The 24,180-nt window shown below is 39.8% G+C and overlaps 1 protein-coding gene across 6 annotated transcripts in view; it reads right to left on the reverse strand.

The window, feature by feature from the left end:
• Positions 1-22,442, reverse strand: part of NCOA3 (nuclear receptor coactivator 3) — a 120,889-nt gene extending 98,447 nt beyond the window's left edge. For 2 of the 6 annotated variants that reach the window (XM_079946477.1, XM_079946482.1), the window contains exon 1: positions 22,286-22,442. The gene's annotated coding sequence lies outside the window, so the exon portion shown is untranslated. Of the gene's footprint in view, positions 1-7,940; positions 7,960-11,977; positions 12,142-21,708; positions 22,037-22,285 lie in introns of those variants that run through there. The other 4 variants (XM_079946478.1, XM_079946483.1, XM_079946479.1 and 1 more) reach the window with 4 other exon arrangements.
• Positions 22,443-24,180: the final 1,738 nt, after the last annotated feature.

The raw sequence follows: 24,180 nt of genomic DNA on the forward strand, positions 1-24,180 counted from the left end.
CTGCAACAGGTATTTTTCAAAGGCAAATGCCTTTTTCAATATACAAAATTTATTTTACTGAAAATAATCGGTAAGAAAAAAACACCAATAACCTAAAGAAAAGTAGACAAGAAAGAGTTTATAGAATAAGAAAATACAAATGCCCTTTAAACATTTAGAGGGTGGGGGAGAATGTTTTATCTCATTCCTAGTATTGGAGATGCAAATATAAACTACAATAAAATGTATATAAGAAAATTCACTGCAGCACTCTCTGTTGTTATATGCAACATATTAGTCCATCAATGATAAACTGGTTAAATTAATTACAGCACATTAATAAAACAATCTGCTAAAAAAGAAAAGGAACTAGACCTGCATGCACTGATATGAAACCATTTGCAAAATATAATGTTAAATGCAACAAGGTGCAAGACAATGGTTTTTAATATGCTACTACTTGTGCTTATAAAAACAGTAGATATATAGATTATAAAAACATATAGATATGGCAAAACATTGTAAATCACCTAAACTTCTACAAAAAAAGGAAAAAATATATAGAGATGTTTGTAAATATACACAAAAGTAAAATGTTAACAGTGATTGCCTCTGAGGAATTAGGAAACGAAAGAAAGTGGAAGGAACCCTCACTTCATAGCCTTTTGTAGAGTTTGAATTTTGTTAGCCTTCTACACGTATTACCAATTTTTAAAAAAAATAAGAAAAAAATATTCCAAAAAACATAGGGAAAGAAGCATAGATGTGACCTAACTTAGAAGGTTAAATAAAATGCCCAAGACTATCCAACAAGGTCCAAATGCAATTCTCTTGCTTTCCAAGCCTTCACTGTTTTGCTTTTGACTGGTCTGTAAAACAAGTTAACACACTTTACAACCCAATGTTGAGTTCTGTGTCTGATTCAGGAATGTAATCAGAAACACTGCCAGTCATATACTTCTGAAACACAGTGGACTATTCTTTGTGTACTGTGCATCTTTAACTAAGAGCTCCTATTTCAAAATACAGGAAACATGAATAACATAAAGGGAGTTAATGCTTGCTTCCAACCTTTAGAAGTTCATCATGAACTCTAAGAGCCACAGAAGGTATCTTGGTAATGGTTCAGAAAGTGCAACTGACTGTAAAAATGTGGCAAGAGGGGCACAGCAAGCAAGGCATTCGGGAAGGAGAGTTCCTTCTTTTTCCCCCAAAGGTCCTTCTTCTTAAATGTACTTTCCCTATCTCCTTGATAACACTTGATGCCTTTTACTTTTCTAGGGCAGGCAGTTCCTTTACTCTCATACAGAGAGAAAAAACTTAATGTACCAAAATGCTTCATGTTCAACAGCTTGCAATTCCATGTGTAACATGCATTAATATAATTTTAAAGTAAGTAAATAATCTAACTGAAACTATCTCCCAGGAATTCACTTAAATCCTTCCCTGGATTACTCCGGCCTCAAGCGATCTCTCCTTCCTCTGAACTCCAAAAGCGATTATTTGTACAATTTATTTAGCAATTAATCCTGCATTGCCTTGTTAAACCTCTTTCATTATTCTCTGAAATGCTGTTTAAATCTTCTCTACTTATCTAACTTTCATGTTTATTTCTCATCTCCCCAAACAGACTGTGAATTCCTTGAGAGAAAAAGATAAGGCTTTATATTGTTTTGTATACACATAAAAATACAAACAGAGTAGCTGGCACATAGTAAATACTAAGCTATTTGTTGATTTCAAAAAAGAAAAGAGAAAAAATCAGTTACATTAAGAAAACATTTAAAGCCAGGCCACCTAAGAATCTTCAAGCCAGAGCTGATGGGCCAATGCACTATTTTGCTGCGCTGACTCCTGAAGCAATGTGGAGTGGTAAAAAGAGAATGGCCTCGATTTGGATCCTCTAGCTTGAGAACCTATGTACTTATCCTCTAACCTTCAATTTCTTCATCTCTAAAATGAGAATAATGATGCCTACCTATTGAAGGCTCTGTGATCTTTAAATGAGAGTTTACGTAAAACTGCTGATATTCCTTATTTTAGAGATTCTTCCATTTTTTTCACTTTTTTTTAAATTGAGGTATAGCTGATTTACCACAGAATTTCTTAGATTTTTTTTCATGTTTTTACATCTTTCAAATCAGAATGTGTCATGCTATTGACAATATCCCATAGTTAGCAGTTCTACTTTTCCTTACCTAGTGGTAGATAAAATAATGCATTGTATAACATGGCATCTTAAACTTGATTAAATTTGGTTAACAGCTGGCAGCTGTTCTCCTTCCTCCCTCACACCCATTCATACACTATCATATGGCTGGGAAACAGCTCATGCAATAAGATGTACATGCCACTTAATCCATTCAAAGTGCCTAGCACTTCGCCATATAGTACATGCTCAATAAATAGGAACTGTTGCTACTGCTACTCTGAATTCATTCAACTAATATTTGAGTACCTACTATGTGCATGCCACCATTCTAAGCACTAAAGATATAGTAGCAGTGAACAAAATAAATCCCAGCCCTCAAAGACTTTACGTTCTATTAGCACACATACTTTCCATAGAAAGGAAAAGTCAAAAAGCACAACTGAGTTAACATATTGTCCCCAAAACTGAAAAAGCTAAGCAAACAAAGAAAGACACTAAAACACAAAACTTCCTAGGCAACACTACCTAGATTTTCAGAGAAAATCTTACCGAAAACACAAAATGAAGTCCTGGAAGCAAAGCAGGGCATCCAAGCTTTTTTTTTTTGCTTATTTAAGTAAAGGTTTGGGAAAAAGCAGAAGAGCCAGAACAGATGCTAAAAGTTAAAAAAACAAAAGGGGGGGGGGGCGGATAGTCATCTCTAGTTACTGAAAATAAAACATAGATTTATTTGAAAGAGAGTAATTTTGGTTATTTGTAAAACACAACTCAAGGAGACAGAGAAAATTATATTTCAAAAAATCACCTTATGATGTGTCAGCAAATCATTTTCTAAGCAAATTTTTTAAAAATCATCTTACATTGTATGTCAACAAATCATTTTTCCAAAGCTTGTAGTTAAAGATTTGTTGTTAACTGTAGTTAAAGATTTAAACATCAGATTCTCTTGGATAAAAAAAAAAGAAAGAATATTGATGTAAAATAAGTCTTCCCAAAAAATCTCATGCAAATAAAAGTAAAAAGCGGGGGAGGGGGTGGTAAGCACACTTGACATCAGCGGGTAGCAACAGTCTAAAAAACTATTTTTAAAAATAAGAACCCAATCCTTAAAAAACTACAAATAGAACTACCATGTGGCCCAGCAATCCCACTACTGGGCATATACCCTGAGAAAACCGAAATTCAAAGAGAGTCATGTGCCAGAATGTTCATTGCAGCTCTATTTACAGTGGCCCGGAGATGGAAACAGCCTGGGTGCCCATCATCGGATGAATGGATAAAGAAGATGTGGCACATATATACAATGGAATATTACTCAGCCATAAAAAGAAACGAAATTGAGCTATTTGTAATGAGGTGGATGGACCTGGAGTCTGTCATACAGAGTGAAGTAAGTCGGAAAGAAAGGGACAAATACCGTATGCTAACACATATATATGGAATTTAAGAAAAAAAAAAATGTCATGAAGAACCTAGGGGTAAGGCAGGAATAAAGACGCAGACCTCCTAGAGAACGGACTTGAGGTTATGGGGAGGGGGAAGGGTGAGCTGTGACAGGGTGAGAGAGAGTCATGGACATATACACACTAACAAACGTAAGGTAGATAGCTAGTGGGAAGCAGCCGCATGGCACAGGGATATTGGCTCGGTGCTTTGTGACAGCCTGGAGGGGTGGGATAGGGAGGATGGGAGGGAGGGAGACGCAAGAGGGAAGAGATATGGGAACATATGTATATGTATAACTGATTCACTTTGTTATAAAGCAGAAACTAACACACCATTGTAAAGCAATTATACCCCAATAAAGATGTTAAAAAAATAAATAAATAAGAACCCAAGCACAGAAGTTTAGCAACATTTAGTAAAGAGGCAAAGAACTCCTACAATCTTTAGAATGCCAAAGGCATTATAACAATTTGTTTTGCATTAATCATAATACAGTGTTATGTTATAAAGGAGACATACATTGGTATATAGGTTATGCTGTCCATACCAAAGCATAAGCTCCTTCCTGGGCAGGGACATTTTCTCACTCATCTTTCTATCTCCAAAGAAGGTTTACGTGTATCAGGTAAGCAATAAACATCCATTATTTAAAAAACAAGTCTTCATACTGCTGAATTCAAGAAAATACGTAACATTTCATGGAAATAAAAATGATGGTATTTTTAGACAGAAAATAACTATCAAAAACAATTCATCCTGCAACGATGCCAGGATGCCAAAGTAAAGCTAGAGCGGGCATTTACTTTAAGATTTTTCTCGTATCTTGTTCTCAAGCCTGAGGCGTGTACAATTAAGCAACAACTGAATGCCCACAATGTACTCAGAAAGTTAGGAGTCCCAGAGCAGATTCACAAATTCAGCACAGTCCAATAAAACGCTGCTCACTACCTAGTTAGGAAGACTAATACTAATGAAACAATTTGTTATATATAACATCTTGTGGTGTATCCCAAGCGCCAAGCAGAGGAGAGATTAGAAGCTTGGTGAAAGAAATAATCACGAGCTTAAATGAACAGGAAAAACACATAATAAAAGAGCCAGAATTGAACCCTGGATGGGTAGTTTGACAAGAAAGAAAAATGAAACCAAAGATCTCTAGTCACTTAAGCCAAAAACTTTTGAGTCACCCTTGACTCTTCCGTCCTTCTCTCCCACCAGGCCCCGCCCCACCCAGCCATGCCCCACTCTGAATCCATTGCAAAATTCTGTTGACTCTCCCTTCAAATATATACAGAATAGGATCACTTCTTATCACCTCCACTGCCACCTCCAAGGTCCAAGCCACATTACCTCATACCTGGATTACTGTAAAATCCTTCTAATAGGTCTCCCTACCTCCTGCCCTCTTATAGGCTATTTTTCACAAAGCAGCTGGAGGGATCTCTGTAAAGCCTAATTCAGTTTATTTGCTCTCCGATAAAACCCTACAGGGCAGGAGATGCACGTGCGGTATGTGTGATAGAGAAAAACGAGTGGGAAGATAGACACAAAATCTTCAATAATGGATGATGAGTTATACTGGTAATCTTTATTTGTTCTTTTTTTTTTTAAGTCTTGACTGAATTTGCTACAATATTGCTTTTTTTTTTTTTATGTTTTGGCTGTGAGGCATGTGGGATCTTAGTTCCCCCAACAGGGATCGAACCCGCACCCCCTGCATTGGTGTGCGAAGTCTTAACCACTGGACCGCCAGGGAAGTCCCTCTTTATTTGTTCTTTGATTTCTTTACTTTCTCCTTTGTATTTTTCTGTATTCTCCACATAAACATGAGTTACTTCTGTAATTTAAAAAACGAAATGCTTTAACGGGGTGGGGGAAGGATAATGATCACAAAACCTTTTTGCAATACCAAACATTAAAAACTGCGGTGGTTCCCCACTTTGCTCAAACTAAAAGCTGAAGACATTACAACTGCCTACAAGGTCCCACTGCTACCCTTCAGATTTCTTCTCTTACTACTTATTCCTTTGTTCACTGTGCTCCAGCACAATGGCTACCTTGCTATTCTTCAAATACAGCAAAGGGTCTTTGCACTGGCTGTTTCCTCTGTACCCAATGCTCCCACCCCGCCAATATTCACAAGGCTTACTTCTTCCTGGCCTCTTTGCTCTAATGTTACTTTCTCAGAGAAGGTTACCGGTTACCATGACTACCCATCTAAAATGTAAACCCCACAACACACACACACACACACACACACACACACACCAGTTTCTGGTCCCCTTATGCAGCTTTTTTTTCCCCACAGCCATTCTGATCACTGGTATATCCCTAACATCTAGAGAAAAGCCTGACACATGGCTAGCACTCAGTAAATCTCTGTAAAATAAATCGAAACATGGAGGCAGAAATAAAGAGTTAAAAGATTTGGGAGAGTGTGAGGATGTGTGTGTTCGATGGTTCAAAGAAAGAAAATCACTCTGACAGACGCAGAGAAACTTGGAGCAAAGAAGCCTTCCAAAGGTAAAGAAGAGACTTGGTTAAAAGCGAGCAACTAGAAAAAGTGACAGACTTGAAGGATGGAAAGTTGACAAAGAAAAAAAAAGGTTATGGGCCAGAAGAAAATTTAGGCTGAGAGGAAAGGGATAAAACAGTCGCAGATAGCATGAGGGCTGAGAAGAGGAAGTGCGTGAATAGGACAGGAGGAGAGTTACAGATAGGCGAGGTCAAGAGGAAGGGTGAGACTGTACAAGGGTGGAGGAATAGATCACAGGGAAGGGGTGGAGGCCACGGTTATGTCACAAAGCTGTTCTTGTTCAAATGTAAGACCTAATAGTTCTGAAAAAGATACACATCATATGCCTTTATTTCCAAAACGTGACTTACAAAGTCTTAAAACACTAAGATATGTACATCTGTTGTATCACTTTGAATGCTCAAATTCCCCACTGCAGAAATGCTTGAGTTTAAATTAATGAAATCTGAATTTTTTTATTTCATTCCTTAACACCACTGTTAGGCATTTGCCATGAAAGAGATGAAACAAGGTAGAAGTGGGTGATTACAGTACAGTATTTGTAATCTACTCATCATCATTCTGCTTTGCCAGCTTATAGAACTGGGCAACCTGGACTTCCCTCATTAGGAAAAGAGTGTAATACTGTTTGCCTTTAAATTTGAAAAAGCAAAGTAAAAACAGTTATCAGTTTTAATATAAAGCCTACTGACTCTTTGAAAAGATTAATAAGAACCTGAAATAGAGATTAAAGTGTCTCTTTGTTTTTTTAATTTATTTTATTTATTTTTGCTGTGTTGGGTCTTCGTTTCTGTGCCAGGGCTTTCTCTAGTTGTGGCAAGCAGGGGCCACTCTTCATCGTGGTGCGCGGGCCTCTCACTATCGCAGCCTCTCTTGTTGTGGAGCACAGGCTCCAGACGCGCAGGCTCAGTAGTTGTGGCCCACGGGCCCAGTTGCTCCGCAGCATGTGGGATCTTCCCGGACCGGGGCACGAACCCGTGTCCCCTGCATTAGCAGGCAGATTCTCAACCACTGCGCCACCAGGGAAGCCCTAAAGTGTTTCTTGAATCACACCAAGTTAATATTGAGCTTATGCAAATTTTTAAACTTTCTTTTAATTTTCTGAGCATTCTTCAATATAGTATAAAATCCTCTAAAAATGTACACAGCATTATGACTAAAAGAATGACTTTATATATCTATATTCTCAGCTATATAATAAACCTACTGAATATTTAAAAATCAAAATACACTTAAAACTAACAGAAATTTTGGAATCAAGATTCTTAAATAACTTTCCAAGTTCAGTTTTATGGCCACACTATCCAGGCAGAGATGAAACAAACATAACAGTATGATGTGTGAATTTATGCACTGCTCACTAAAAGCTGGCCAGATGCCATTTTATCATTGATAGAGTAGCTTCAAATTCCACTCAGAGTGCAACTGCAGTTGCGCTGAATCCAGCAGTAAAAGCATGCCTGCATGTTATTACGGGAAATAGTGGAAAATTTCACAGGCTGACATCCAGAATGTCTGTGGTTCTTTTTCATATTTCTTTCTTCCTGCAAAGCAGTTATTAGACCAGTAGTTGGATTTTTTTTTTAAGCTGGAAATTTCCACTGGTTTTTTTAAATGAGCCTTCTTAAATGTAAGTTGCAAAATGTTCCAAAATCCCAGCATGACAAAAAGAATAAATCAGACAGAAAAGAATTAAAATACGTATGTTCAAATTAGGGTAAGGGGACTGGTTAGTAAATTAAGGTGTCACTCTATTCGAGTAAAGAAAAAGAAGTGTCTGGGAAGATAGGTGATTTCAGGTTACAATAATGTAATATTAATACTAACTGTGGGGCTTCCCTGGTGGCGCAGTGGTTGAGAGTCCGCCTGCCGATGCAGGGGACATGGGTTCGTGCCCCGGTCCGGGAAGATCCCACATGCCGCGGAGCAGCTAGGCCCGTGAGCCATGGCCGCTGAGCCTGCGCGTCCGGAGCCTGTGCTCCGCAACGGGAGAGGCCACAACAGTGAGAGGCCCAGTACCGCAAAAAAAAAAAAAAAAAAATATATATATATATATATATATATATATCTCTTAATGATAAATTTGACAAAAGATTATATAAGATTGTACGCTGACAACTACAAATCACTGTTAAAGAGAAATTAAAGAAGACCCAAAAAAATGGAGATATATATATAACATGTTCATGGAAAAGACAATATTTTTAAGAAATCCATTCTTCCCAAACTGATCAACTGATTCAATGCAATCACAATCAAAATCACAACAGACATTTTGCATAAATCGGTAAGATTTTAACAAATATATGGAAATGCAAAGGATCTAAAATACCCAAAATAATTTTTTAAAAAAAGAAAAAGTTGGAGGACTTCCCCTATCTGATTTCAAGGCTGGAGTAGAGACAGATTGAAATATATATCAATGGAACAGAAGAGACTCCAAAAATTGACCTACACATATTTGACTATTTGAATTTCAACAAAGGTGCCAAATCAATTCAATGGGGAATGTATAACCTTTTCAACAAATGGTGCTGGAAAAGTTCAATACAACGTAGCAAAATATGAACCTCACCACTTACCTCACACCATATACAGCAATTACCTGAAATAGGTCAGAGACCTAAATTTAAGAGCTACAACTATAAAACTTACAGGAAAAAAAATGAGAAAAATCTTTAGCAAAGATTTCTTAACTGCAACACAAAAATCAATAAATTGAATTCCAATAGCAATTAAAAACTTCTACTCTTCCAAAAACTTATGAAAATGGAAAGACAAACCACAGACTCAAATATTTCTAAAACACATATCCAAAAAAGGTTTTGTACCTGGAATAAAAGAAGTCTTACATCTCAGTAACATAAACCCAACTCAAAAATGGGCAAAAGAGGGCTTCCCTGGTGGCACAGCGGTTGAGGGTCCACCTGCCGATGCAGGGGACACGGGTTCGTGCCCTGGTCCGGGAAGATCCTACATGCCGCGGAGCGGCTGGGCCCGTGAGCCATGGCCGCTGAGCCTGCGCATCCGGAGCCTGTGCTCCGCAACGGGAGAGGCCACAACAGTGAGAGGCCCGCGTACGGCAAAAAAAAAAAAAAAAAAATGGGCAAAAGATATGAACAGACACTTCACCAGAAAAGATATACCAATGGCAAGTAAGCACATAAAAATATATTCAACATCATTAGTCATTAGGAAAACTCAAAGCCACAATGAGCTACCACTATATACCCACTAGAATGGCAAGCATCAGAAAGACTCACCATACCAAGTGCTGATGAGGATGTGAAACAACCTGAACTATCATACACTGCTGGGAGAAATATATAATGGTACAATCGTGTTGAGAAACAAGTGGCAGTTTCTTAAAATTTTTAAATGTTAAACATACACTTAGCATATAACCCAGCCATGCCATTCCTGGACACTTACTCAAAAGTAATGAAAGCATTTGTTCACACAAAGCCTTGCAACACAAATGTCATAAAAGCTCTATTTTTGATAACCAAAAACTGGACACAACCCAACTGTTTAATAGGTGAATGGATAAATAACTTGTGATATACCTATACAACGCAATAGTACTAAACAATAAAAAATGAAACTATTAACATATGCAACATGAATAAATCTCTAAATAACTATAAGTGAAGGAAGCCAGCCTCCCCCAAAGAAAATGTACATACTATATGTATAATTTCATATATTAAAAGTTCTCAAAAATACAAGTTAATCTTTAGTAACACCAAGCAGATCAGTAATTGCCTGAAGATGGGGGAGGGATGGATTACAAAGGGATACAGGAGGGATCAGATTTTGGACTTCAAAGGTAACAGGTGTTTCCGTTATTGTAATTATGACGGATTCATGGGTAGACATACACATCAAAACCCAAATTGTACAATTTAAATATATGCAATTAATTGTCAATTACACCTCAAAGTTGGAGAAAAAAAGAAAACAGCAAACTATAGTGATAGAAAGCAGAACAGTGGATGATTGAATACAAAACCCCGAACAGGACTGAACGCAAATGAGCAAGAACTTTCTGGGGTGATGGAAATGTTCTGTATCCTGATTATGGTGATGGTAAAACCGTTTACATTCATCAAAACTCAAGCTGCGGGCTTCCCTGGTGGCACAGTGGTTGAGAATCTGCCTGCCAATGCAGGGGACACAGGTTCGAGTCCTGGTCTGGGAAGATCCCACATGCCGCGGAGCAACTGGGCCCGTGAGCCAAAATTACTGAGCCTGCGTGTCTGGAGCCTGTGCTCCGCAACAAGGGAGGCCGCGATAGTGAGAGGCCCCCACTTGCCACACTAGAGAAAGCCCTCGCACAGAAACGAAGACCCAACACAGCCATAAATAAATAAATAAATAAATTTAAATCATATGGGCTTCTAAGAAGACCTCTGCTTAAAATAAAAAAAAACACCTCAAGCTGCACACTTAAAATGACTGAATTTTATTATAAGTAAATTACACCTCAATAAAGCAGATTTCTAAAATTTAAAACAGCATACCCAAATGTTACCTAGGTACATTTTAAACAACTTTAAATATACTAAAAGGAACAAATATATACAGTTACAACATATTATAGTCTATCACACCTCATTAATCTATGCTACCAGTTTGACATCCTAACTGGGTTTTTTTTTTTTTTACATTTTTTAATTTTTATGTATTTTTTTATTTTATGTTAAAGAAAAACAAAAAAGCACTAGAAGAAACACATGAAAAGATTTATTTAATTTCTCAAACTATAAAATTTGATGCCACTATATATTACTCAGAAATGAGGGAATCAGGCACTTCACACACTGCTGGTGGATTTGTCAATTGATACAACCTCTAAAGGGAGCAAGCTGCAGTATCTATAAAAAGTTTAAATTCATAGTCTTTTTTTTTTTTTTTTTTTTGCGGTATGCGGGCCTCTCACTGTTGTGGCCTCTCCCGTTGCGGAGCACAGGCTCCGGACGCGCAGGCACAGTGGCCCTGACTCACGGGCCCACCCGCTCCGCGGCATGTGGGATCTTCCCAAGTCAGGGCATGAATCCGTGTCCCCTGCATCGGCAGGCGGACTCTCAACCACTGTGCCACCAGGGAAGCCCCTCATAGTCTTTAAAGTAGCATTCTCCATCTACAAATTTTTATATACTTCATAACAAAACATGAGAACAAAGAAACATGTATGAATACACTTACAGCTTTGTTTGTAGTAATATGAAACTGGAAAAATTATGATATATCCATACAGTGGGACACTGTGTAACCATTAGAAAGAACTTAGTAGCTATAAATATAGATATGAAACCTCTCCGAGATCATTTAAAAAGTATACAGTCCAGAAGAGGGCTTCTGAGCGCCAGTTACATTGGTGTTCATTTTATGAAAATTTATCAGACTGTACTGTGCACTTTTCTGAATGTATATTACACTTCAATATAAAGTTTTTCCCAAAACATGGGAGAAATTCATTAAAGTTAAAGTTTTTAAGCACATGCATTTATATGCCTAGAGTAACAATGGTTGCCTCTGGGCAGGGGATAGGGAAGTCAGCTGAGGAAGGTGCCTTACTTTCCACTGTATATCCTTTGGTACCTTTTGAATTTATCCCATGTGCACCTGTTACATATTTCAAAAAATATTTCTGAACTGAGACCATCTTGAACTGTATCTATGTATGAGTTGGGTTTTTTTAATACAGAAATAAACTCAAGGCAGAGATGGATTTAGGTCCATAATAGCTCTTCATAACCGAATTTCAAACTTTATACTCATTACAAGTTTCACCTTCACTGTCCTTATAACCAGTAAGCAGTTTAAATTTCAACCTAGAAAATAAATTTTAAAAGACTCACCTTTTCTACTTTGAATAGGGTTTTGTGTATGACTTCATCTGAAGAAGAAAAAAAGGGCTCTGCATCGAAAAACCCAGACTATTAAATGAGATCATGTACATGCAGCACAGAACAAGGTCCAGGCACACAGGCAATCGATAAATGGTAGCTTTTATCTTTCATATCTAAGAATATGAATCAGAACACAGGAAAGAGAATTTTATTCGGGTAAGAGGGGGAAGGTAGAGCAAAGGAGACAACTGCAACTAAAGTATAAGATACACAGATATGGGAATTCCTTGGCAGTCCAGTGGTTAGGACTCTGAGCTCTCACTGCTGAGGGCCAGGGTTCAATCCCTGGTCAGGGAACTTGGATTCTACAAGCCATGTGGCGCAGCCAAAAAAATAATAATAATAATAAAAATAAAGTATAAGATATACAGATAGAATTAAGGAGATGATGCTGGAAATGTAGATTAGAGTCATATTATGAAAGGCTATGGGAACTCCATAGGAGTTCAGTTGCAAACTCTGAGACAAAGAACAACAGAAGATTTCATGCCTTCAAGCAGTCAAACAACATGAAAGGACAAAAAAAGAGAAACAGTCACTCTCATGGACAAAAGGTGAGAGCATTAGTATAACCTCTTTGGAGGTAACTGGGTAAGTGGTATTAAAGTTTTAAATGTACGTTTCTTTTGATTCAAAAATTTCATTTCTAAGACTTCTGTACTAAAACATACTCATACCAGCACACAGATCTACATATAGTTCACTGTAGCATCATTCAAAATAATAAAAGATTGGAAACAGCAATGAGGAACTGGTTAAATAAATTATATCCATTCATACAATGGAATATTATACAGCCTTTTTAAAATATGAGATATAGAAGGCTCTCCAAGTTCTTTTGCTAAATAAAAATAGTGGAAGCTCCCATTTGTTAATTAAAAAGGGAGGATGAGAGAATAGAAAAAAAGAAACTAAAGAGACATCCATAATCCCATGTACAGAATTATCCTCTAACAGTAGTAGCCTTGGGGAGGGGGGCGGGTAGCTATAATGACCAAAGACCTAGAGGTAGCAGGAGCCTTACTTTCACTTTTTCACATATATATATATATATTTTTTTTTTTTTTTTCAGCGGCCATGGCTCACGGGCCCAGCCGCTCCGCCACATGTGGGATCTTCCAGGACCAGGGCACAAACCTGTGTCCCCTGCATCGGCAGGCGGACTCTCAACCACTGCGCCACCAGGGAAGCCCTCACATATATTTTTAAATGAAATTTTTTAAACATTATAATTTTATGTTAAGTAAACACTACAGAATAAAAGAATTGGGGAAGGGAGAAGATTAGAAGCAGCAATTAGTTCCGTTCAGATCTACTCCATCTCCTCCATGAAGTTTCCTTAAAAATCCCAGCTGAAAATGACCTTTTCTTCCTCTGAACTTCTGAACCACTTTATGTTGCTGCAACTATGTTTTTTCAATTATACTCATTTCTCAGCTAGATTGTAAACTCCTAGATCACAAAGGGATTTTAATGCCCACAACATTTAACACAATTCTTTGAAGAACAGTGGTACTGAATAAAAACATTTGAGCAACTTACAGAAGGACTGCTCGGTCCTAGGGCAAGTGGCAAATAAGAATGTGGTATTCTAAGGCCCAGACACGATTTATCTGGGCCAACTCTTCGAGGGAGACACAAGTCCCAAGCAAACCGTTAGGACTCTAATTTTATCTCGATTTCCAAGTAGAAAATTTGACTTGAGAGCTGAACTCTAGAAACTTTCACATTCAAACACCAAGCATTTGGGGGGGACTTAAAGTGAGTATCACTGAAAAGAGGATTTTAAAAGCTTATAAAAGTAATGGTCCCTATCTCAAAGAATAGACAATTTGACTGAATCCGTCCTACCAATCAATAAATACTGGCTCTTGGTCTTCCCTGCTGGCGCAGTAGTTATGAATCCACCTGTCAAGGCAGGAGACACGGGTTTGAGCCCTCGTCCAGGAAGATCCCACATGCCCCGGAGCAACTAAGCCCATGCACCACAACTACAGAGCCGCATGCCACAACTACTGAAGCCCACGTGCCTAGAGCCCACGCACCACAACAAAGAGTAGCCCCCGCTTGCCGCAACTAGAGAAAAGCCCGCACGCAGCAGCTAAGACCCAATGCAGCCAAAAATAAATAAATAAATTTTTAAAATAATAAAATGAAATAAAAAATTTAAAACTCCCTTAAAAATATAAATACTCATGCACAGAAGGAGATAATTAAGATTCATATCAGGAAATAAGAGGTATATTTTCAGTTGTGGTAGTCTGGGAAATTTACTTAAATGAGATAGGATCTGAGCCGGGCCTTATGACTAGACTAGATAGCAAGGGAGAAGAGCAGAAAAAATCAGCATGACTGAAACAAGGGGCAACAAAAGTGGGAAAGATTGATTTAAAAAAAAAAAAAAGACTGCGATAAGAACTGAACATTAGGTTAAGGAATTTGGATTGTACTCTGCAGATTTTTAAGCAAAAAATGTGATCAAAATGTTTAAAAAGTTTAAACTGGCAGAAGAACAGGAGTAGCGAAAGGGCAGAGACTAACTGGAAAGCTATTATAGTAATCTAGAAATAAAGGGTCTGGACTACTTTTAGAAACTGGAATGAAAATATATTTAAGAAAAATGTATCAATAGGAGTCTACAAAAGCAAAATCAGGGCTTCCCTGGTGGCGCAGTGGTTGAGAGTCCGCCTGCCGATGCAGGGGACACGGATTCGTGCCCCGGTCCGGGAAGATCCCATATGCTGCAGAGCAGCTGGGCCCGTGAGCCATGGCCGCTGAGTCTGCACGTCCGGAGCCTGTGCTCCGCAACGGGGGGAGGCCACAACAGTGAGAGGCCCACGTACCGAAAAAAAAAAAAAAAAAAAAAAAAAAAGCAAAATCACATGACTGAATTTTTTTATATATAAATGTATTTATTTATTTATTTTTGGCTGCGTTGGGTCTTTGTTGCTGTGCGCAGGCTTTCTCTAGCTGCGGCGAGCGGGGGCTACTCTTCGTTGCGGTGGGCGGGCTTCTCATTGCGGTGGCTTCTCTTGTTGCGCAGCATGGGCTCTAGGCACATGGGCTTTAGTAGTTGTGGCATGCGAGCTCAGCAGTTGTGGCTCTCCCGCTCCAGAGCGCAGGCTCAGTAGTTGTGGCACACGAGCTCAGCTGCTCCACGGCATGTGGGATCTTCCTGGACCAGGGCTCGAACCTGAGTCCCCTGCATTGGCAGGCAGATTCTTAACCACTGCACCACCAGGGAAGCCCCCATAACTGAATATTTAAATAATCAAGTCTTGAAATGTTTTATCTCTGCACTCTTGCTAATGATTTCTCACCAAGAGGAACTGTGCTCTCTCCATAATAAAATCATAGTCATTCTTCAAAGCCCTGCATCCTGATCACCTGGTCCCTTTCCTCCACTGAACTTCTCCAAGATCTTTATAGGCAAAACAGATTACCTTGTTCTGAAGTGATGTGAGTACCTGATTGATTGTGTGCACTTGGAGGTCAAAACCTCTTTAACTCTGAGTGCCTTAAATAGTACAAAGCTTAATAAACACTGATTAAGTATGTGTGTTTATGGGGGAGTGGGCAGCAGCCAAGCAGTAGCCAATTAAAGATGACTGAAGCTATAAAAAAAAATGATTGAAGCTTAAGGCCTCAGAGGTAAGAGAACAGTAGAATGAAAGTCAGTTTTAGAAGTCACATGTGGGAGCTATTTTGTACTATGGTTAAAAAAAAGGAAGACTGAAGGTACTGGGCAAGTTCATGATTTCAGGTTCACCTAATTTGGGGCCCACACACCTAAGGCTTCCACCATTCTCGATGTGGTTATGCACTTTGAAAGTAGCTTTCTGCACTAACGTTACTGGTTCCCAGCGAAATTATGTGTAAAACTTAATATACTAATAGTCCTGTCTCATATGAAAAGACACCACTGACCCTCCATCAGATGCAATGTGTGCGTGGAGTTATTTCGCTCACTTAGTGAAGTTAGATTTTCCTAGATGCAGCCAAACACTTGCTCTGACAGCACTGGAGCCGACTCTCTTGGATGGGATGAAAGTACTGTCATAAAACACAACCACCACCAGGCAGGTAAAAGAGGAGAGAGATGAGTCTGGTTGGAGCAGAGAGTGTGTAGACTAAATTTAGACACAATCTGGTTAAGAGAAAACTGGGTTATCCTTAAAGTATTTTCAAATACAGTTGCCAAATTTCAATCTAGAAACGAAACCAAGCTGATGTAGCTACTCTACAGAGTGACTTAAATTCAATAATCCATTTCACTGATGACAGCTTTACTGAGAGTAAAGAAAATATGACTTCATTTTCTTACACCAGAAGGAAGAGGTTGAAGAGTCTCTCCCTCCCGGCCCCCAACACACACACACAACACAAATTTTGCCCTTGTAGCATATATTACTATGGTGAAGTCAGGATCTCAAAGTCATCCTGTCCCCAAACTCATGAGTCAGCACAGAAACCTGCATCTTCACACCATTATCTGGCATAAACTGCTCAATCCATTTGATATTTGACAAAAAAAAAAATTTTTAAGGCCATTCTACATATCTATACGATGTTTTAAGTTTATAGGATTTTCTAATACAAGGAACCTTGGAAGATCATATACGCCACCTCTTTGTGTTATAAATTTAAAAGCAGACCTAGAGAGGTTGATTTGCAATCTCAGAGTACAAACTTGCAAATTCAAACTCTTCACTGGTACTATTCTTTTCAAAATAACAAGCTAACAAATGATACTGCTCAGGTAAAAAAGGGGGAAATATTTAAAGGATTTCACGTGTAGGGTTTTTTTAATTAAAATTGTTTTAAAACTGGGCATATGATCACACTGCTCTTTCCACCAATAACAACTCTCTTCTATAAAAATGTCGGTTTTGGACACTTAGATTTTGATAAACATTTCCTCTCAAAGTAAAAATTACTTGGTTTTAGATTTCACTTAAACAGAAGAGCAAAGAATATTTACTCTAAAAGTCTCCCCCCTCCCCTTTTCTTGTATGTTAAAACCCTTTCTTCCCCTTCCCCAAGCTTTCTCCCCTTTTGTACTCAAGTTCTCAAATGCACAAGATGGAGGAACAATACCACAATACAACTGCAGGCTTCCTGCCTACTAGTCAGTCATTATTCTTAAGACTTGAGAACTTTCAAAACACTGGTTGGGTTGCTTTGAAATTCCCTCTTTCAGATTTTCCCTCCTTCATGGGACATCTATTTAAAAGAATGACTTCAAAAATGTCTTGCTGCACCCAATCAAAATGCTCTAAGCAAACTAAAAATGTTAGCTTTAGATATGAAGGTAGGATGTAAATGCCTGAAGTTTGACAAACACCAATCTAAAACTAGAGTGTATTTCTGGCCAAGCATAAGAACAGTATTTTTCTCATGTTTATTAACCCTATTTCTGAAAAATTCCACATTTATATGGAAGAATCTTAAAGATTACATTACCATCTCGTTCTTTTTAACAATACCATATAGAAATCTAAAGGTCTAAAACTACATTGAGCTGGACAGAAAAGGGTTACCTTAATTATTGCTGACAAAGAATAGTTCACACTAAAATGAGGTATATTTTATTTTTAAAATTTTCAGGGGCAGAAAAAAATGACCAGCAGCAGTCACCTGGAAACCTGGGGAATTTCCCATTTCCTATGACCACATTTGGATCGTGGCAGTAGTACTTACTAATAAACTTATTTGGTTGTTGAGATAAACTAATGGAGCTACTCTAGACAGAGACATGGGGGGAGGATGGGGGATAAATTATCTGCCCAGCTCACAGTGGGTTCCTTTTTAAAGGCAAAAGCATTAAAAATGAAGGTGAAACACACTGGCTCATGAGTAACAACTTGTCAAACTGTTACAATAAACAGTTTGCCATAAGAAACAAATAAAAAATTTTCCCACATCTCTAACAAAAACAAAAAGACCAATTTATTTCAAACAATATTCAATAAAGCTCAATCCCAGTACAACAAAATAATTTAGCTAGTCCCCTGGAGTTTGTTATAATGGGATTTAACCTGTACACTCAACGTTCAATTAACCATGAGGCTTATCCTAATTGAGGATTATGCTGACTTCTGCAGTCCTTTCCCATCTATCCAGCTACCACTCCTACTCAGCTGCCATAGCTACCAAAAGCAAAGCCGCAGGGAGCAGTAGATTATCCATTACTATGTGATACCCAGGCCAATATTCTCCCATCATGTGGATGATGAAGAGGTTAAATTTAGTAATCTAGTCAGCCTACTTTCCAAAAAGTGAAGTTTCATAACCCTCGCTTGCAGTCTCTAACTAAAGAGATTAAAATTTTCTGAAGAATTCCTTCATAGGTGAACAGTAAAATCACACTCTTTCCTAGAACATATCAATAAAAAATATTAACAGAAAAGAAAAAAATAGGACACTGATGTTCCTAATGAAAAATAGGAAAAGGGACAAACAGGAAACACTAGTCCATTTGCTCTTAGACCATTCTTTGAAATAGGTAAAGCCTCTGTGCCAGTTAGGTCAGACTTCTTTCCTTTTCCTCTAGGCCACAAAGTTTACTACACAGGTAGTTAAATAAACCTTTATTACTGTCCCTCTGTAAATTGACCTAGACCGAAGAACCTACCAAACTGAGTTAATACTGACGAAATTGGGAACTGGCAGTATGTAGTCTAAGATTATCCGGTTTGTGGATAAATCAGCCTTCTAGACACTGCAGGTCTTCCTTTCAACTCCTGCTGTGTATCTTCTGGCAATTTTCCTGTTCATTTAACAACTTTCCACCAGAAGATTGGAAAGGGAAAGGCGATTAAATTCAAGTCAATTCCATCATTTGTTAGGGAGCTGAAAATAAGGTTAGGCTCTAGATAAATTATATCCTTAACCCAAAATAATCTTCTCCCAGAAACCCTGTCAGAAAACCAATGGGCCAAATGAATTTACCTAGCTATCATTAACAAAGTGAAGGAATAAACCTCAGTACAATCGAACCCCTCCCCCACCTGAACTGTAAAAGGTTCATTTTGTAATCCCCTCCCCCACCCCAAAAAGCACTCATAAAGGAAAAGAAAATGCCTACATTTTACTGCAGCACTCAACCTCAATGCTATCCCTGAGAATCTAAACTACCATACACTCACCTATTTCCTTAAAGTGTTGAACTGTGAGGAAAAAGAAAAGTTAACATACATTTCCAATACTAATTTCCTGCTCCCAGAGCTTTAACCACTCAATAATGCAAAAAAGGAATATTCTACACCACAGAGTAAATTCAAACCAAACTGGGACAGGTACTCCCTAGTTTAACCTTTGAGAAACTCCAGTTCCTCTTCAATCATGATCAACAACTCTTGTTTTTCTAGGCCTAGGTAGCATTTAAAGAGTAACAATTGTGTTAAAGTGTGGTCACTTGGCTGTGTAGACAGCCACTGGAGGCTATATTCATTCTAAACTTGCAACAAATTAAAAGTTTGCAAAAGTAGTCCACATCCTCTGGCCAAGGCTTGAAATTATACAGTCTAAAAAAATTGTAGAAAGAAACCCTAAAGCCGTTTATTTTAACACCAATTAGGGATAGGACAATAGGAGTTTGGGTTTTTTATCTTACCCTATTGTCCAAGCTAAAATATAAGTCATTCTTTTAGAAGACTTCTCAAAAACCTACTAGTCTTCAAGTTAAAAGGAACTATTCTATATAGAATTATACTACTAATGCTCAAAGGACTGAATTTAAAATAAAAATAAACCTCTTTATCTTTAATATGTCCCTGACATAGTAAGAAAGTTTACTTCAAATGACCAATCAAGAAGGCATTGGTAAGTAATCATTTCAGCAACTATTTTTTATTTACGTGACTCCTAGAAAAAGGGTCCAGGGTCCAACAGAACGTTCACTCTTTATTGAATGAATTCTAATTTATTTGCTTGGGGGTGGGGGATGGCGATGTATAGAAATAATTTCTATATGGGGAAAACACAGCATACTCACTTTCAAAATATATTTAATATAATCCCTAATCTCCTAATCTTTAATATCATTGAATTTTTTTAATGAAGTTAGTGTTGATAAATTTAAAACCAGCATTCTAAAACATTTTTTTTTAATCCTGTTAATTATACTACGGTTGTTATGCATTTTCAAAGCCTCTGTAGTGAAGGAATATTTTATGGTAGAAACATTTCCTGTAACTGCTCTAGAAACATTACAGCTTCCCACTTAGTCCACAATCCTCATGTCCGATATGTACTTGTATATACCAGAAGCTATGCCTTTTAATGCTGATTAGACAGTTGTCATTTCTATCGATACATAAAATTCCCCTATAATTTAGGATCGCAGGCAATCTAGATTACTACTCATTTAAATGCAGAACCTGAAGCAACCTCCAGTAACAGAAGCTATAGTGTTCAATATCATTTTACATGTTACAGAGGCTTCATCTTACATACAAACAATGAACCCTGGCAGGGTTCTTCACCCTAAAGCCCCACAGATTGTTATTTCCTTAAGGGTGCTAATAGATCAGGCAACATAAGCAGTAAGTTTGGAAGAGCTTTTCTAATAGCCATCGACAATTGTTGAAGACAGTAAAGAGAAAGCAGTATTCCCACCCCATCTTCCCTTTCTTTGGTTCATTCTTTTTCCCTGCTTTTGGTATCCAACAGGGGTGTGTTTCGAATGAAAATTCTTTAATTATTCCAAAAACCAAGAATACTCTAGAAACCAGTAACAGTCGTTGCTTCCTGGGAATGGGAACTGGAGGGTTTAGAGTAGGACAGAGGTTCGTTTTTCTTTTTGTACCCTCCCAGTTGTCCCTAGACCAGTTATATTGGGTATAACCTATCCTAAACTAACAAGCAATAACTGAATTTGTTTTCAAGAACACAAACTTACAGATTTCCATTTCACATTTTGGTTTATGCGTCAATCACAAGACTTACGTTTTTTTTTTTCCTCCCATCCTCTAAATAACCTGCTGCAACAAATAAGTGATGCGTTCCTGCAGCCAGGGACCAGTTAGGTGGATCAGAGACCAGGCGTCTGAATCAAGGAGATGAAGCAATCTCACTCAATACTACCAGCACTCTCACTCATCTCATTCAACTCCATTTCAAACCGCTGCAGCAAGACACAGCTGGTACTTGCCTTCCTGTTTCTTTACGGTACGGGCTTAATAACAAAAACAGGTTGGCTTTGAAGCGCTGCTGCTCAAAAAGTGCAAGAAGGAAGTCTTCACATTCGGGAAGGAGAGAGAAAAAAAAAAAAGTTCCGACTTCTAGAGAATTTCAGACCTTTCGTGTCTTTCCATTTGAGAAGCCCCAACTCCTACTGCTAGTGAGATTTCGAGACGATGCTCTCTGCCTCTCACAGCTGCTCTTTTGGTTAACTTTTCCACCCTGACTGAGTGCCCTCAAACTGCCTAGGAAGCAACTAAGCCCTCCAACTACTCGTGGGTTGTTTTTCTAAAGCATGTTTAAGACAAACTACTTAAACCATCACAAATTGAATCAATGTAAGTAAGAAGATTAGAGATGGAGACAAGAAAAAAAGAGTAATAATAAAGACAGCCCAATCCCAAATTTAATTCACTAACTTCCACTTGCCATTTCCCAGCCTTCACACCCGAGGTAGCAAAATGCCTTTTTACTGAGAAAAACTGCTGAGAACCTACCCGTGCCCAAAATGGAAATCCCGCAGATAATTCGTGTTAAAATATTTAAAATGCCCAAGTGCAGGAGGAAACACGGCAACAAAATCCAACCCGATTCTCAATACGACTTGGAGGCTGGGCTGGGGGTGAGCGGGGGGTCTGTGCGGCTCCCCCCCCCCCGATTCTTCCGAATAACTACGAGACGCCGAGGCAGCGGGAGGAGGGGTCGCGGGGAGCTTTCAAAAGCACCCCGAGGGCTGCGGGAGGGTAAAACTTTAGGGACAGGCGGGAAAAATGGACCCCCGCGGTCCCCCCCAAAACTCCTCGGGGTGACCCCTCCACGCGGGGACCCCCCAAGCCAGCTGCCGCCTAACCTCGACACCCCTCCTCCGGCCGCGGGCCGCCCCCAGGCTGCGGGGAAGCGGCGCGGCCCCGACACGCCGAAACTATCTCCGCGCACCCCCCGCACAGCGCGTCCCGCAGCGCCTCGGCGGAGCCGGAGCCGCCGGCTCGCCGCAGCCCGGGAGACTCGCCCTCTTCCCTCCGCCTCGCACTCCACCCCCTTGCCCGCCGCCGCTCTTCCTTTATCTCCACTCACCGCCCGCCGCCATTTTCCTCGCAGCTCGGCTTTAAATCGGAAACTCGCCGCTCAGCACTCAGTCAGCAGCCGCTGCAGCCGCCGCCGCCGCCACCACAAACTCAGCAGCCGCAGCCGCCGCCGTTACTGTGGAGGGGCTGAGGCAGTAGCCGCGGGAGCCGAGGCGCGGGGGCCGCCGGGATATGTAGTCTCGCGGCCACGCCCAGCACTACCGGTCCCAGGGGGCCTTGCGCGGCCGGGGCGGTGGGTGGTCCCGCCCGGTCAGGCTTCCGTGGCGCGAGGGCGTGGCCGAGTGGAGCCTGCGGCCGCTTTCGCTCACTTACCACCTGGGACCCGCGGCGGGATCCGGGGAACTGGAGTGCAACCCTAGCCTTGTCCTTAATTTTTTCATACTTGTTTTTGTCCAGTAATATCTAACACTTATGGAGCGTTTATTGTGTGCCAAGCACTGATCCTCAAAACAAGCATCCCTTAGGGACCACTGTTAGACTCAGTGTTCAAATGAGCAAACTGAGGCACAAGGTCAGAAGCCACGGGGCTGTTCATTAGATGCTAAAGTCACTGGGTGAAAGGTTGTTGGGCAATAGTATATTCACTATTTATTCAGTCCCAAAGTATAATATCAACCCACGGAGTACACAGCACCTACAAAGGGGAACAGCTGGCTTTGCACTGGGGCGATCTGGCAGACAACACCCTAACCAAGCGATCAAATCACCAGTCACTATCACTTAGCATCACCAATAATGGATCAAACTGAAATTATGCGTCTTCTGATATGATGCAGTGGGGAAAATGTAACGCCCCCTCCGTAGTATTGTTGCCAAAAAACAAAAAAAGCTAACCTGAACATAACTATGAAAAAAACAATTAGGCATATCCAGAATGGTGAGGCATGCTACAAAATGCCTAGCCTGGACTTGTAAAAATATCCAAGCGTGAAAGGTGAGAACCAAATGCAGGGCTTCCCTGGTGGCGCAGTGGTTAGGAATCCACCTGCCAATGCAAGGGACATGTGTTCTAGCCTTGGCCCTGGGAAGATCCCACATGAGGCGGAGCAGCTAAGCTCGTGCACCACAACTACTGAGCCTGCGCTCTAGAGCTTGCCTGCCACAACTACTGAGCCCGCATGCCACAACTACTGAAGCCCGCACGCCTAGAGCCGTTGCTACACAACAAGAGAAGCCACTGCAGTGAGAAGCCTGCACACCACAACGAAGAGAGAGAAGGCCCACGCACATCAACAAAGACCCAAGGCAGCCAAAAATAATAATTAATTCTTTTAAAAATGCAATAGGTGGGCCTTGGCTGAATCCAGGTTTTGTTTGTTTATTATAAAAAGGATTTGGGGGGAAATTTTGATATGGACTGTATACTAGATAATAATATTTAATCAGTATTAAATGTCTTGAGCATGACTAGAATAAAATAAATAACCACTTGCTAGCTCCACCACCGCCATTTCCCACCTGGACTACTGCAGTAGCCTCCTCACTGTTCTCCCTGCTTGCATTCCACTCTTTCCCCTGGAGTCTATTCTCAACATAGCAGCCAGAGGGATCCTGGTAAAAACCAAGTCACTTTATGTCTGTCTTCCAAACTCTTTGCAGTTACCTGAAGAGCCCCATACAACCTGTCTCTGCCCTCCCCTCCCCCTTCTAAGCTCATCACCTGCTTCTCATCCACTCATTACTGTATTCCAGGAACACCGGACTCCTTGGGGTCCCTCCAACATACCTAGCACACTCTGGCCTTAAAGATCTTGCATTTGCTATTTCTTCTGCCTAGCTCACTTTTTTCCAGAAAATCCAAATCACTCACCTCCCCCATGGTCATTGTCCAAATGTCACTGCTTCAGTGAGGCCTTCCCTAATTTCTCTATTTTAAATTCCCAC

The sequence above is a fragment of the Stenella coeruleoalba genome (assembly GCF_951394435.1).
Source record: "Stenella coeruleoalba genome assembly, chromosome: 15".
Taxonomy (NCBI): domain Eukaryota; kingdom Metazoa; phylum Chordata; class Mammalia; order Artiodactyla; family Delphinidae; genus Stenella; species Stenella coeruleoalba.